General features: G+C 41.0%; 1 protein-coding gene across 1 annotated transcript in view; it reads left to right on the top strand.

Annotated features, from left to right (window-relative positions):
• The window catches only part of LOC111150485 (amine oxidase [flavin-containing] B), a 101,614-nt gene that overhangs the window by 29,779 nt on the left and 56,519 nt on the right, over positions 1–15,316 (top strand). Inside the window, exons 2-3 of the mRNA XM_022507954.1 lie at positions 9,034–9,128; positions 10,065–10,202. The gene's annotated coding sequence lies outside the window, so the exon portion shown is untranslated. The remainder of the gene's footprint in view (positions 1–9,033; positions 9,129–10,064; positions 10,203–15,316) is intronic.

The following is a 15,316-nucleotide window of genomic DNA, read 5'->3' as shown; positions in this document are numbered from 1 at the left end:
TAAGATTTTATTTATTTATTAGAGAGAGAGCACGAGCAGGTGGAGGGACAGAGGGCAGAGAGAGAAGCAAACTCCCCACTGAGCAGGAAGTGAGATGTGGGGCTCAATCCCAGGACTCTGAGATCATGACCTAAGCCCAGGACAGACGCTTAACCGACTGAGCCACCCAGGTGTCCCTAAAAGCCATGTGTTTGTTTGTTGTCACAGTAATATGATTAATCTCATCACCTCTTGACACCTGCTGATATCACCCAAATTTTCACAGGAGAGCCTTTGGACACAATGCTTTGGGGTTACGAAATCTCAGCTTATTTAAAATCATTGTCTTGTCTCAGTTAGATTAATCACAGAATGGGAAGGACCAAATTTAATCACAGATGAGGAAAACGAGGCCCAGAAGGTGAGGACTCTTGTCCAAGGTCAGTCATACAGCCAGGCCGAGATCTGTTAGCCTTAGAGCTTTTTCTACAGAATGGTGGTGTTCTGGCTTGTCCTTGAACCTGGCAACATTCCACTCTGGTCGTTGCAGACCGCTGTAGTTGACTTCATTCATCTTTGGTTCACTGGAGTGTTTCAGGGGCAGACAAAGTAAAGCTTCTGGGCCAGGCTCCACACTAGGCTCCCAGAAGATGGAGGGGAGGACCAGACTGTGGCATAGATGGAGTCCTTTGTAACTTCATTTCTTCCAGTTACTTCTTACATCTCACCCCGATTTCTTTTCCCTGGTCATGCCCACATTTTATCCTCTCCTTCCCGAATTCCTAAAATTCATCATCTCGTTTTTCATGAAAAAAGTTTTTTTTAATTTATCTTATTTTATTTTTTTTTATTATGTTCAGTTAGCTAGCATATAGTATATGAAATATATCAAGGTAATCTACAGCAAGCCTCTCACCCTCTTCAGGGCATTTGTAACACCTAGTTCTTTCAGAGACTAGGCTCTAGGGAGTGGGTGAGCCAAAGGGTTCTGAATGATAGCTCTCCCATTTTATATTCCACCTGAAAAAATTTTTGTGATTCTAAAACTCCATAGGAGGGCTACTATCACAGCAATGAGATATGTCCTCCTCAAGTTACATTCAAGGAAATTATCATGGTATTCTATGATTACCCTCTAAACTTAAAAAACAGGGTTTGTTTGGTTTTTTTTTTTTAGTATTTAATTTCTAGCATACTGATTAGATATATCTCAAGAAAATTGCTCTTATCAGTCTAAGATTTCTAGTGGTAACTATTGGTTCCATAGTACTAATCTCCTAAATTTTTGAGGATAAGTACATTTAACTCCTTGTTTTCTGCTACTATTTTCTGATACGAATAGTATTAAAACATTTCTGGGGCATCTGGCTAGCTTAGTCAGCAGAGCACATGACTCTTGATCTCAGGTTTGTGAGTTCAAACCCCATGTTGGGCAGAGATATTACTTAGAAATTCTTCTTTAATTTCATCTGAGAATTCTGTTCTTGATAATCATGACTCTTGGGATCTCAATGATCATTACTTATTAAAGAACCCATAATTATTGAGTGGTTACTATTGATTGATTGATTTTAATTCCAGTATAATTAATGTATGGTGTTCTGTTAGTTTCAGTTGTACAGTATAGTGATTCAACACTTGTATACATTACGCAATGCTCATCACCATAAGTGTACTCTTGATCTCCTTATTTATACATATTCCATGGAATTTCCAAAAGGATTCAAGGCAGGTGATTTAAAAGTTTAGTTTTCTATAACAAGTCTGTGTATTATATTCTTCATTTTAAAAACTGCGATAGACAAAGCTTTAATTTCTGGCTTTGCTTTTTTTTTAATGGGCCTCCATACTGAGGTAAAGTGAAAACAAAGTTTGTCTACCCAGATTACAATATACAAAAGCTGTCCCACTCCTTTCCAGCAACAAAGAGTAAAGATAAAAGCTTGCTTATGAAATAAGATTTATTCTGATTGCTGACATTTTAGGAGAATGTGATCATTTACATATAAAGTCATGATGAGGAAACAGTTTTTATGGCTTTAGACTTATTCTGAAAGGCCTTGGAAGCAATCTCCTTCTGGTATCATCTGGAGAAAGGTTTCTATGGCAACCCACAAACGCTTGATGTTTTTTATTCTTTTCAAGAGCATTAATCATCCCACGGCCTGAGGCTTCGGTAAAGGTCCCCTTCATTTGAGAAGCGATTGTCACTTGGTTTTCTGTTATATATTTTGTTTGTCTTGGGGAAAGCAGAGCAAAGATCTTCCAAGAAGGCTTGGAATCTGTCTTTCTCCTATTTGGCAGCAAAACGTGAATAGTATGGGCCTGGATGTTGTTTCTCAGTGATTGAAATGTTTGGTTTATGTGATGTTGTCTCTCTTTTCCCAAGAGTTGGGTTGATGTGTTCTCCGGACGGAGAAGTCAGTCCGTACTTAAGGAGAAAGAACCATTTGGCCAAAGCACTTAAGCAGTAGTTCAGGGGAGCTGACCTCAAGGACACTGCATGTGTTCCAGAAGCTTTCAGATCGTCCTGTAATACGGGCTCAGGGCTTTGGGCACGGACAGGCTGCAGGTGATTTTTATCCCTGTATTCTTTCCGAGAGAATGAATGAAGATATATTTTAATTTTAAAATTTGACATGCTTTGGAAATATTTTTTTTAACACGGCCATTGTGTATTACAGGAAGTCATGAGACTAATGAAAAACACCCAGGACCTAGAAACAGAACTGGATTTGAGATCTGGCTCTGATGTAGCTGGTTGTGTAATGCCGAGCAAGCCCTCAACTCTCTCTGAGCCTCCAGTTCTTAATCTAAAGAATGGGAATAATAATGCCAGCCTCACGGGTCATGTTAAGGACTGAATGTGTGTGAATCCAGGAAACTACGATGCTATAAACTAGAATGTGGTTAGTATCAGTAGGCTCTTTCTTTCCAACTCTTTCCCTTTGAAAAAGTCAAAGGGGGGCGGCTCCTGGGTGGCTCAGTGGGTTAAAGCCTCTGCATTCGGCTCGGCTCATGATCCTGGGATCGAGCCCCGAGTCTGGCTCTCTGCTCAGCAGGGAGCTGCTTCCCTTTCTCTCTCTCTGCCTGCCTCTCTGCCTACTTGTGATCTCTGTCAAATGAATAAATAAAATCTTTTTTAAAAAAAGAATGAAAAAGTCAAAAGTATCCTTTACCATTTCTTTTTTTAAAGACTTATTTATTGATTTGAGAGACAGAGTTGTGTGCAAGCAGGAGGAGAGAAAAAGAAAAGCAGGCTCCGTGCTGCCAGTGGAGCCCGACCCGGGGCTTGATCCCATGAACCTGAGATCAGCACCTGAGCCAAAACCAAGAGTCAGACACTCAGCGGACTGCGCCACCCAGATGTTCCCCTTTACCATTTCTGGGGCGACTAGAGGAAATCAGTTTCGGTGTGTGCAAATACTTTAGTTTCTTATACTAAATCAAATATACTATGTTTACATAGACACCATTATGGCCGGTTATTTATTTATTGACTAAAGTAATTAAATGTCATCTTTGTTGAAGGATATTAAATGAATCCATTCCGTAATCACCTAAGCGCCAACTGTGTCCTAGCACTGAGGAGACAAAGAACGGATAATTAAATTCTTATCATCCAGGAAATAAGTTTTTTGAGTTTCAGGGCACAGCATGATCCGTTCAGGCAGGTGTCCTACACAAGGTTGCCTGGCTGATGGCAGTGACAGAGAGGGTGCGGTCCAGCCCACATTCCGCCAGCCAAACCATTTGCATGGTTGTGTGCTGCATTTTCCCGAAAGGAAGGGCACCATTTTGAAATTTAGCTAAGGGGTGTGTGCGCATCGTTTTGTAGTTTACACGAAGGCCCAGAATGTGCCGACAGTGACCCTGTTGCTTGTGTGGTCCGTGAGGTTTACTGCAAGGCTCCCAGTGCTTCACCCTTTAGTATGAGGAAAGCTGCTGGGCATGTTTGTTATCTGGAGTCAGAGTGCCTGGATTTGAATACCGTCTCTGCCACTTTTTAGCTGTGTGACCTTGGACATGTGACTTGGCCTCTCTGTGCTTTACTTTTTACATCTACACAGTGTTGTTGCAAGGATAAATTCTTATATGTAAAACACTTCAAAAGAGAAGCTGCCATATGGTCAGTGCTCAAAATGTTAGCTGTTTTGTGACGTTTTTACCTGCCTCTCTACTCTGTGTTGAAAAGTTCAGCAATTAACCATCGAATTCCATCTACAAATACCACTTTCCTTTAATGAATTTATTTCACACAGGCTATATTTTTATCTTACTCAGGCCTTTTGTGTGTGTGTGTGTATTTGTGTTAAATAACTAAAAGGCATTCTCTTTGGAGACATCAAAGAATCCCAGTTCTTTGATCAGAAGGTCACTTGGTTGTTTCTAGAAATTTCTCATAAAACCATTGCTTTGTCAGAAGTGACAGAGGTATCGAGGGCTATTTGCAGATTTTTGGCTTTCATCCTTCCTGGGGGAAGGCTTATATCTTTTACCAGGATTATAAGGTTAGAGATGCTTTGAGGTACAGTGAATTTCTTTGTCAGCCTTTGTTAACATGATACTTTTCTGTGGATGTGGGTAGCTTTAGACTGAGAAAAAAAGTCCTTACGCGGTATTGAAGTACTGATGTTTCATAATGTTGTCAAAACAATTAACTTTTGCATTTTAAAACTCTGAAAAAATTCGTTAAATCTCAGGTTTCGATAGGAAGGACATGAGCCAGAATTGACAAAGCAAAGCACGAGGCGAGACCCGTGGTGATAATGATTTTTCTCTTCCCTCCCTGTCCTAATCCCTCCACCAGTCCTAATACGCCTTGAAAAAACAAAACAAAACAAAACCTTTTGTTTCCAGTACTTTACAGTCTTCCTGTCTCATCTAACTCTTGGGTCGTTTTCCATGACACGACAACTTGGAAGTTTTGAATGCTAATAATTCGACACACCACTGATTTTTGGATATTTAAAATAATCTGGATGTCGTCTGCTCGTGTGGGTTCCAAATCATCAAGATACTCATCACTTTGATGACATCTTTTTCCAGATAAACTGCCTGAGAAGAAAGATGCAATATTTTTATGATTTCATGGCATTAGGCATTAGCCGATCATTACTCACATGTGCTGGGCTCTTTGTCATTCATCCAAGGAAGGCTCTTTGAGCCAAAATACCATAGCCACTGTACCATCTGGAGTCAACAAATGAAATGATCTTATCAGGGACCTGTCAGGACCAGAGGGCTGTCCCTGAATGTGCCAAGATAATTCGGTTGTGAAATATTAATTGATCCTGCATGATCGGCTCCAGTTTAATTAACTTTTTAAAAGTACAAAGTGATTAGAAGCTCATTCCTCAATTGCTTACCGAAGTTAACTATCCATCGAAGAGAACAACTGGCACTTGAAGGGTCCTGTGTTTAGATGGAGAGCAGAATGTTTTAAGATACTTTGCATCAATCAGGGTAATAGGGTTGCCGTATTTTTAATTTTTCCTCTTTGGTCCAAGGGTAGTGGCAAAGAGTTCAGGTTTGGAATTAAGCTGTGACCTGCCATTTACTGAGTGTGTAATCGATGGCAAGTCAGTGAATGTCTCTAAACCTCCGTTGTTGTTGTTTTTTTTTCTTTTTAAAATGAGGATAATAATACCTCTCTGCGCGTTGAAGACCAGAGGAGCTTTGCTTGTAAAGTGCTTCTCCCAGAACAAAACAAGTGCTCCTTGCTTTATGACAGTGGCTATTACTACTGTGAATGTTTTCTTTTTTAAAAACGGCTATTGTTTTTTCACTTGTGTCTGGAAATGATTGCCTAAGTGTTTAAACAGTACCAGTCACGTTACCTAGTGTTTTTCAGGCAAACGTATGTTCGCTACTTTCTGATTTGGGGTTGGTTTCTTTCTTTTTCTTTTTTTCTTTTTTTTTCTTTTCACTCTAGTATGGCATTTTAAAATTCCCAGACTTCCCAGAGAAAGCATCATCCTTCCTATTTTTGTTCTGTGACAAAATGCAGTAAAAGTTCCCAATAACTGGCAGAGGAACGGACTCTTGAGAAATTAACCCTGTTGTAAGCTGGGGCGGCTCTGTGGAGTCCAGTATTTGCTTATTCTTCCATCGGTTAAACCATCATCTTTCCCCCAGTCATCAGTGACGAACCTCTGGTGAGCTACTTCTCAATCTTTTTTTTTTAAGATTTTATTTATTTATTTTGAGAGAGAGAGAGAAAGAGAGAGAGAGCACGAGTTGGGGGGAGGCATAGGGAGAAGGAGAAGCCGACTCCCCATTGAGCAGGGACACCCACCCCCCCGACGCGGGGCTTGATCGCAGGACCCTGGGGTCCCATGACCTGAGCCAAAGTCAGATGCTTGACCCACTGAGCCACCCAGGCGCCCCTTAATTTTAATCATGTCCTGACCAGACTCCCAAGTCCTCAGTTTCTTAGGTTCGCTGAAACTCCCTCCTAAAATTGCAGAGACTTTAAGCCCCCATACATGGACCGGTTATCTTTCAAATCGGTTTTTGCCCCTTGATGTCCAAAAAGCCATTGAACACTGCTCCCCATCCCCCTACCCTGTGAACATTAGACCAGTTGTAAGGTCTGTCCAACCACATGGTCTCATTTTGCCCTATTTAAGGCTATTTTTGTAATTTTCTGTGTATGATCTTTTAAGGCACCTGGGCATGGAGAAGTTGCTATTGAATGGTTTAATAAGATCCTGGCTTGTTTTAATAACTGTTCGTGTTTGGCATCAGATACCGTTGGGTAACTGCGCAGACGAAAAGACAGTGCCATTTGTGGACTACAAAATGCTAGTGTGCATGAGCGATGTCGTATTTCATTCTGAACCCCCTTTGTTTAAGCCTCAGCGTGCTTAGCAGGTCTGAGTTCCACGATAAGAGCGGTTACTACGGCTGCATGTTATTTCATATTTCATTTGTCGAACTGATGCTTGATAAGAGAAATGGCATTGAATTGTCTACAATTTTGAATCTAAATAGAAATGTTTAAAAAATAGATAAATGTAAAAAAAAATTTTTTTTTCCTCATGGAGGTAAAATTAACACTGGAGTTAAAAATCCAAACCTTATCTTTCCAAATGATCGGTTGTGCAATGCTGTGTACACCGTGTGTGGGTGGCCGGGGGCTCTGGCCACCAGCTCAAAGCCCCCTGCCCGGCCTCCAAGGACAGGGCTCAGAAAGACAGATGAACTCAAATAATGAAATGTCAGATCCGGCTCTTTTAAAAAATGGGTTTCCTCGGTTAGGATCGCTGATAGAACAGTGAACGAAGCCTGGGCTTTTCGCTATATCTTTTGCGGTGGGCTCCTATTTTCTGTTAGACGGGTGCTTATCAAAGTGCAAGATACAAGTGTATTTTCAAAACACGCTGAACCAAATAAAGTGCAGATGATCTTCTGAAGTGTAATTTCCCCCTGTAGCAGAACGTGAGAGATGTGATCTATGAAGATGATGGTTCCAAGTCCCCGTGGAAAGCAATATGTGTGGTTTATGAACTCTGAACCTGGACTGAGGCTGCCTGGCTCTTGTGAGAGCTTCTGTGTTTCATTCTCCTCGACCATAAAATGGCAGGATCAATAGTACTTTTTCTCAATGGGTTGTGGCGAGACCTCACTGAATTAGTATATTAAAACAGAACAGCATCTCAAATGTAGTGAGCACTGAATGAGTATTAGCTCTTTTTATAGGAATCTCTCTTTTCTTTTTTTTTACTTTTTTTTTTTTTTTGGACTTGGGGGAGGGCGTCTAAAAATCCCAGAACTATTATTTTTTAAAGACTAAGCTAGAAGCTGTTTCATTTGTCTATAAGGCCCAGCGTCTTGGCATTCCTTGATTTTATTTGATCCCATCAGGCAAATGATGAAGGTAATTAGAATGGAGGAAATTCGGTTATCATGGTGAGAGTTCCAGAGATTTCCTGTCTGAGAACCATCTTACGGAACTCTGTAAGAGTGGTTTTGAAGATATAGGATTTTAAGATCTCTGAGATCAAAAACTTCACCTAGGATGCTTTTATACCAAAAACGACACATACAGATTCTATAGTAAGCTTTATACCTTGTCAAAACTCATTGAACTCATTGAGTAAAGTTTACCATATGTAAATTTTCCTCAATAAAACTTTTTTTTTTAAACTACATTCAGGGTGGTGAGAATGTTCAGGTATTCGTTAAATATTTTTGACTACATTCATAATTAAATAAATCAATGCACCAGGGTCATTTAATTCTTCGGTGATGGGTCACATGGAGAACTAGGACACAGGGTGGGGTTGAATTTCATGTCCTCGGTTTTGAAACTTTACACCAACTTCCAAAAGTTCATGTTGACACAGAATTTAACAATTAATTCTAGGTCCTCTCAATTGCTTTGGAGGCCTACTCTCCCTCTGACTTACTGGGATTTTTTTTTTTTTCAGATTTACTGGAGAATAAAGTCAATTGGCTACGTTTGGTCTGGTGCCTAGTGGGGCTTATACATTTCTCTGAAGTGTGGCCTTTTGTTTTCATTTGTGTTGTCAGACACATAGTCATGCAACTTAGTCCTTAAAGATAGACATGCTGATATAGTAACCAAAGATATTTTAAAGGTTTGGGACATTTACCAGAAATGAAATCCCTTGGGGCCCCTGGGTGGCTCAGTCGGTTGAGCAGCGCCTTCAGCTCAGGTCATGATCGCTGGCTCCTGGGATCGAGCCCCACATCGGGCTCCCTGCTCAGTGGGGTAGCCTGCTTCTCCCTCTCCCTCTGCCTGCTGCTCTGCCTACTTGTGGTCTCTCTCCATCTCTCTAATAAATAAATAAAATATTTTAAGAAAAGAAATGAAATCCCTCTTGTTCTTGCTAGAAATAGCAGCTGGTTTCCCAGACTTGGAATCTGGGCCTCTACTGAGAAACCCTAGGCACGTGTAGGGTGAAGGTAGCAGTAGGCCATGGGAGTGAGCCAACGTGGACCTTTCTCATTGGGGTTAACATGAGGGGTTTACCTGGAGTCCTGTGCAGTGTCTGATTGCGATTTCTTATTGTATTTTCCCCCCAGGCCTGGCGGCGGCCAAGCTTCTACATGACTCTGGCCTGAATGTGGTTGTTCTGGAAGCCCGGGACCGGGTAGGAGGCAGGACTTACACCATCAGGGTAAGACATGAAGGATGGAGATGGAGAAATGGGAGGCTGAAGCTGAGTATTTTTTTTTTTCTTTTCTAAAAGTCTTGAATTTTGTTTGACTCTTAAGAGAGTAGAAATTACTTTGAAACAGGCTCTCTCTCAATTTGCTACCCTTTCCAACATTTTCTTCTGTCTCTTTGTTTACCTAATGGTGCTTGGCACTTGCCTGATGTATTATTGCACCAATAAAGAGGTGTTTAGAATACATCAGTGAATAAAATAAAGATTCCCACCTATGCGAAACTTTGGTTATCTTTGGGGGACAGGGGAGCTAGATGACAAACAAAAAACAGCAGAAAATGACGGATCCCTGACTAATAGGTATCTGGTTATGCTTGGACACCTTCAGGTATAAGGAGCTTTTCTAGTCCCTTTTTCAGAGATCGGTCCTTAGTCACTGGAAGTGAAGCCTATTTGTAGCCATATAGAAAAATTGCTCATGAACATATAAGAACAATTTCAAAGGTTCAAATTATGGCCCAACATTCCCTAATGCTACCTTTCAAATGTCTGGATTAACCACATAGAAGTGATCATTTCCTTTCTTGGTTTTCTCTAGCATTAAGCATCTCAAAATTAGCCTGAAGTACCAAGTAAAGAGAAATTCATCAACAATTCAGAGCTTACAAAAACCAAACCATGATGTGAAAGATGTTGTAAGTGATAGGGTTCAGAAGTCTGTTGCCTATTTAAAGTGCAGTCCAATTTGCTTTAAAGAATGGTTTAATAACTAAGTCACATGAAGGAAGTACCATTGGAAACAGAATCCCATTTTCCATGGATACACCTTAAGGTGTGTCTATAACCCGTGAAATGCCAATTTGCTTATTTCAGAGCTCTTTATATTTATCTTAGGAAGAACATTTTCACAAATATTTTTATTTATTTTTTTCTGTGGGAAAACAGAACCAAAAGGTTAAGTACGTGGACCTTGGAGGATCTTACGTTGGGCCAACTCAGAATCGTATCTTAAGATTAGCCAAGGAGCTAGGATTGGAGACCTACAAAGTGAATGAGGTAGAGCGTCTCATCCACCATGTAAAGGTAAGCCTGGGCCAGCCTTTGGAGTATTTGAAGACTTCTTTCTCGGTCTTTCCATATATGAAGTCCAGCTCCTGCCCTCAGAGAATTTATTGCATTCCTGAATGTTTTCACTATCATTACAGGAGAGCTAACTGGGAATTCTAACCTATTTGGGAGGGTTATTGATGAAGTGGTATTGCCCATTTGGCAAAAAGTTGAACAAAACCAATAGAGAAAAAGATGTTTGTGATTGATTTATTAAATACCTCTATTTGAATAGCTGGGCGCTTTTACATGACACAAAAGCGTGTGTACAGTTTTATAAATACTGCCTTAGACTTCATATTATGAAGGTATTGGTAATATGCCTAACAGTATTTTGAAATTTTGTTATTGTATCCTATATATCATCTAAGGTTACTGTTCTTTGGAGAGTAACATAAAAGTGGCTCAAGCCCTACATTCCATTTTTTGTGGGGAAGCTCCATTGATCTCCCGAAAATTTCTTTGAGTTTACTGGGTCTGCCATTCCCATGATCATTTGTGGCTCATGGTTCCTGCTTCCATGACACCTATATTCATTCACATCTTATAGACTGTGACCCTTGTCTTCCCTTTGATCCATGCCAACCTGTGTTCACATTCACCTCTTTATCTTGATTATCTTCAGATCATCCCAAGCATTTGCAAGCCATAGACTTGACTGAAGTTTTGAGCAATAGGGGTGGGGGGGGGTTAGTTGCAGAAACACAAATAGCTTAGAACTGAATACTGGACATTCTTACTCTAATAAGCATTTAGATCAATGAGCCCCCTGGGGATTTCTCACTGGCCACACTTCTCCATGGATCCAAGTCACCCACCATGTTGCTGTCTTCAGGCTCCCCTCATATCTCCCTGATCCTTATTTTCCGAGCAGCATTGTCTTGGTCCAAAAAGTTACTGTTGTTCTCTGACAAGCAAAGAGTCACCTACTCTGAGTCCAACCCTGGAGTCCCACAGAGAACTGGCAGAGGTTTTGAACTTAAGCTTTTCCTCTCTTCCATACTTGCCCTTTGTGCAAGTGGAAGTGAGCAGTACAAAGACATACTCCTCACTGGTAGAAAGCATCCCTTTTTTAAAAATTTTATTTATTTATTTGAGACAGGGAGAGAGCATGAGAGGGGGAAGGTCAGAGGGAGAAGCAGACTCCCCACTGAGCAGGGATCCTGATGGGGGACCCGATCCCGGGACTCCAGGGTCATGACCCGAGCCGAAGGCAGTTACTTACCCAACTGAACCACTCAGGCGCCTTTGAAATCATCCCTTTAGAAGACAGAAGAAAGTAGCAGTAGTCTGTTTTGATTTACGTTAACAATGTTGACACCCTTATGTTATTTGTGAGTGATAATATCCAGAAGGACATATAACAAACTGTACATTATGAGTCATTTAATAAAACAGGAAATAAGTATCTATCTAATTTGATACAATGAGGGTAATAGATTTCCTTAATTTATACATAAATGTTTTGGTTGACCGTCAGATTTTGCTTTCTAAGACTTACCACCTTGCTTCCATCTGTGTCTAGCAGAAAAAGAGACAAACGAATTAGAAATGAAAGTGTCGCTTGGCGATAGTGCAATGTCTTGCACATCAATCAACAGGCTTAGTAAACATCCGTCATTGGATTCCTTGCTTTTAAATGTAGGTCACGTTGACCTATTTCTTTGTCTTCCCTGTCCTAATATGGAAGACTTGCAGAGAATGATCCAGAACACTGGGCTCTCTTGTAGGTTTTTCCAGACAAAGGAGATGACTAAAGATTATATTCATGTCTCTGTCTTTGTGTGTGCCGGGTTTCTTGGCCGTCAGAAGCTATGCCCAGGATGCTTTGTTCCTCTGGTAAGCTTACAGCTGACATTAACTTCCTTGTGAAAGCGACTGTTTGCAGTCATCAGTTGCGGAAATGATGTTACCCTGGCTACCTGTGCCGCTTTCTTAGACAATTTCAAATAATCTATGTGCAGCTAAGAAAAAAATACAGATAATTAAACAGTGTCTCTGACTTGATACCGGGTAAATACATTATGCCGACAGTGCTCCTTATAAAATATCAGATAAATGTCATTGCTTTTTAAGGATTACAAAAGGAAAAATAGAATTAGAAAATGTGGTTAAAGAAAAACAATTTAAAGACCCTTCCATAACCCTAGCTAGAGAAAATCACTGGAAAATACTCTGGGTTCGTAGATTTTCCTATTTCTCTGTTGCTATTTTCTGACCTCTACTGGAGGAAATGAGAACTATCAGTGCACTTAAAAATATCAGGTACATACATATATACGGATATATATTTGATATACTGACTTACTCTGTAATTAATTCCTACTACCAAGACAACTGAAACACTAATGAGTCTATGAAATAAATGCCTGTTTCGGTCTAGACAGAGGGGTTAATTTGACCTCCCATGGTCAGATCCAGATAATAAATAGCGATAAAGACCTGATGCCTAAGAAGTCCTCCCCTAACCAAACACTTCTCCTCCACTTTCACCGCCTGCATGTGTTCTGCTCATATTTTCTTTGTTTTTAACCTGTGAAAAGCATTTGGGATGGCTGCATCCGTTTCTGGAATTAACGATAACAACTCTGGCTTTCTGTCTCCTTCTACATGCCAAAGAATGCAGTTCTTAAGTTTTTTCCTCTGTCGTGGTAGGCAGTCCTGTAGGCATTTGGCCATTACTCTGTATTGCCTGTTTCTTTTCTTTTTTTTTTTTTAAGATTGTATGTATTTATTTGACAGAGAGAGAGATCACAAGTAGGCAGAGAGGCAGGCAGAGAGAGAGGGGGAAGCAGGCTCCCCGCTGAGCAGAGATGTTGGGCTCGATACCAGGACCCTGGGATCATGACCTGAGCCGAAGGCAGAGACTTAACCCACTGAACCACTCAGGCATCCTCTATTGCCTATTTCAATAACTACTGCTAAGCACAAAATGTAGTTCATGCAAATCTACGATATATTCATGCCTTGTTTCAACAGGAGCCCAACGTGTATTTTTTTTTAAGATTTTAAGATTTTATTTATCTATTTGGAAGAGAGAGAGAGAGCACAGAGGGAGAAGCAGACCCCCCACTGCAGGGCTCGATCCCAGGACCCTGGGATCATGACCTGAGCCAAAGGCAGACGCTTACTGAGCGCCCCAAAAGGCTGTGTTTCTTAAGAAATGATGACTCCCAGTATCACCAGTGCCCTGGCAGCTGTAGAAGGAACAGTTGGCTGATAGATGGAGTGTGTTCATGCCAGCCCCATAACAAGCATCCAGAAATCCCTGCTGTGTGCTGTGATACGCGGAGCCTCTTTACTGTTTGCCTGTAGTGTGTGGGAAATGGTTATCACTACTGAGTGACATTCATTTTTAGTGCTAAGGTTGATCTGTCTTAGGTTGCTACAGTGTGGTTTTCCAAAGCCTCATTCCGGAATAAAAGATGCGATACCAAGCTACATTGGGGTTTCATTGTTGGTGGGGAAAGTGATCACTTCAGCTCAAATCTTTATTAGTTCAGAAGGTGTTTTCCTCACTTCTGAAATCCGTGATGCCTCCGTTAGAGCTTCACAGTCCTGAAATTTTTCATCTGTCTTGCAAATAATCATGCTAATTTCTGCTAGTAGAGTACAGAAGGCGGCTGTTTAGGTACCTTGAAAGTGACTTAGAAGCAGTGTTCTCTTTTAGGGACTGTCTCATTATTAAAGACGGAAAGTCAAAACTTCCTAAGGAACTTCACTATATTTTGATTTACATCTCTTTCTCTTCCATCTAATGTGTGTGTGTGTGTGTGTGTGTGTGTGTGTGTTCTCTCGTTTGTTTTTTATTCTCTTGAAGAAAGTAGAGAACATTTTTGAAGTCTGGTACAATTTAGACTGTCAGCAAATAGAATTTCTCTGTTTCGGAAGCTTTTATGAGTCTGAAGTATGTAACTAGAGTCTAGTCAAACATGAAACTGCTTCAGCCCAACTTCACACTGATAATCATTTACCAACTTAAGCTATCTGGAGAAACTGAGGGGGACAAAAAAAGAGTTCCTCTGGTCTTAGTCGGCTTCCTGGCAGTTAGAAGCCAAGCTCATTGTTAAAGTCCCTCGTGTGTCTCGATGTGGTCAGTGCTTGAAGAGACCTATGAATGAGGACACCTGTCTCAAATATATTGGCTGCCTTTGCTCACACAACCTCTTGAAGGAGGTACCTTTTGGCTCACCACCTCCGTTCATTGAGAACTCCAAAATCAGCTGAAAATCCGGTATACTGAGAGCCCGTAAAAGGGAGCGGAAACTAGGTCTCTTGCAACAAGAGCTGTTGGTGAATTTTGAGAAAGTGATCACAGGTGCTTAACTCACTCTCTGGATCAGGGAACAGCAACAGAATGAGAGCCCAGATATCAAGACATAAAATATTCAAATTACAATTGCATTTGTCACGCAGGACCTCAGCGTCTCCCAGAAATGAGCAAATCAGTGGTGTCCGGTCTTCTTCAGGCTCTTAATATCCCCTTCCTCACACCTCTGCCTCCAGTCCTGTTAATCCAGGGAAATTTCCGTCGAAGTCCAGGTTGCTCTTGCTTCTCTCGTGATGACAGAAGTCCCTGGGAACAGGTTGGGCAGACTCTTGCATTGGGCCCAGGAGCAGCTGCCAGTTTCACATGAATGTCACACGGGCCACACAGAGCTCACTGGCTCCGGGAGTCTGCCCTAGCCGAGATGAGCTTCGTGAACCTTCTCTTCCCCTCCCACCCACATTCCACGACATTTTGTATTTGTTGGAAACAAATATCTCTTATCATTACAGGTTTTGTTTTGTTTTGTTTTGTTTTGTTTTGTTTTTTTAGTGTGGGGAATAGTAATTTCCTCTTCAGAAGAGAAACCCATTTGTCTAGGGATCATTCTAGAAACCGGAGTGCTCATTTGTGTTCTTTAGAAAACACAGGCAGCTTTCGGGCGTGTAATCATTTGCCAAAAATTATGCCTTCAACGGCTGGATTTGGAGCAATGTTTTGAGCTAGGAGATGAATTTATTCTCGGCCTTTGAGTGTTCCATTTGGAACTTAATTTATGATAAAATTAGGAAGCCTCTCCTCTATGTGCAAACACACACATACA

This window comes from Enhydra lutris, unplaced genomic scaffold (assembly GCF_002288905.1).
Source record: "Enhydra lutris kenyoni isolate GAN:26980312 unplaced genomic scaffold, ASM228890v2 scaffoldscaffold23, whole genome shotgun sequence".
Classification (NCBI taxonomy): Eukaryota; Metazoa; Chordata; class Mammalia; order Carnivora; family Mustelidae; genus Enhydra; species Enhydra lutris.
This window is presented reverse-complemented; position numbering and strand designations above follow the sequence as displayed.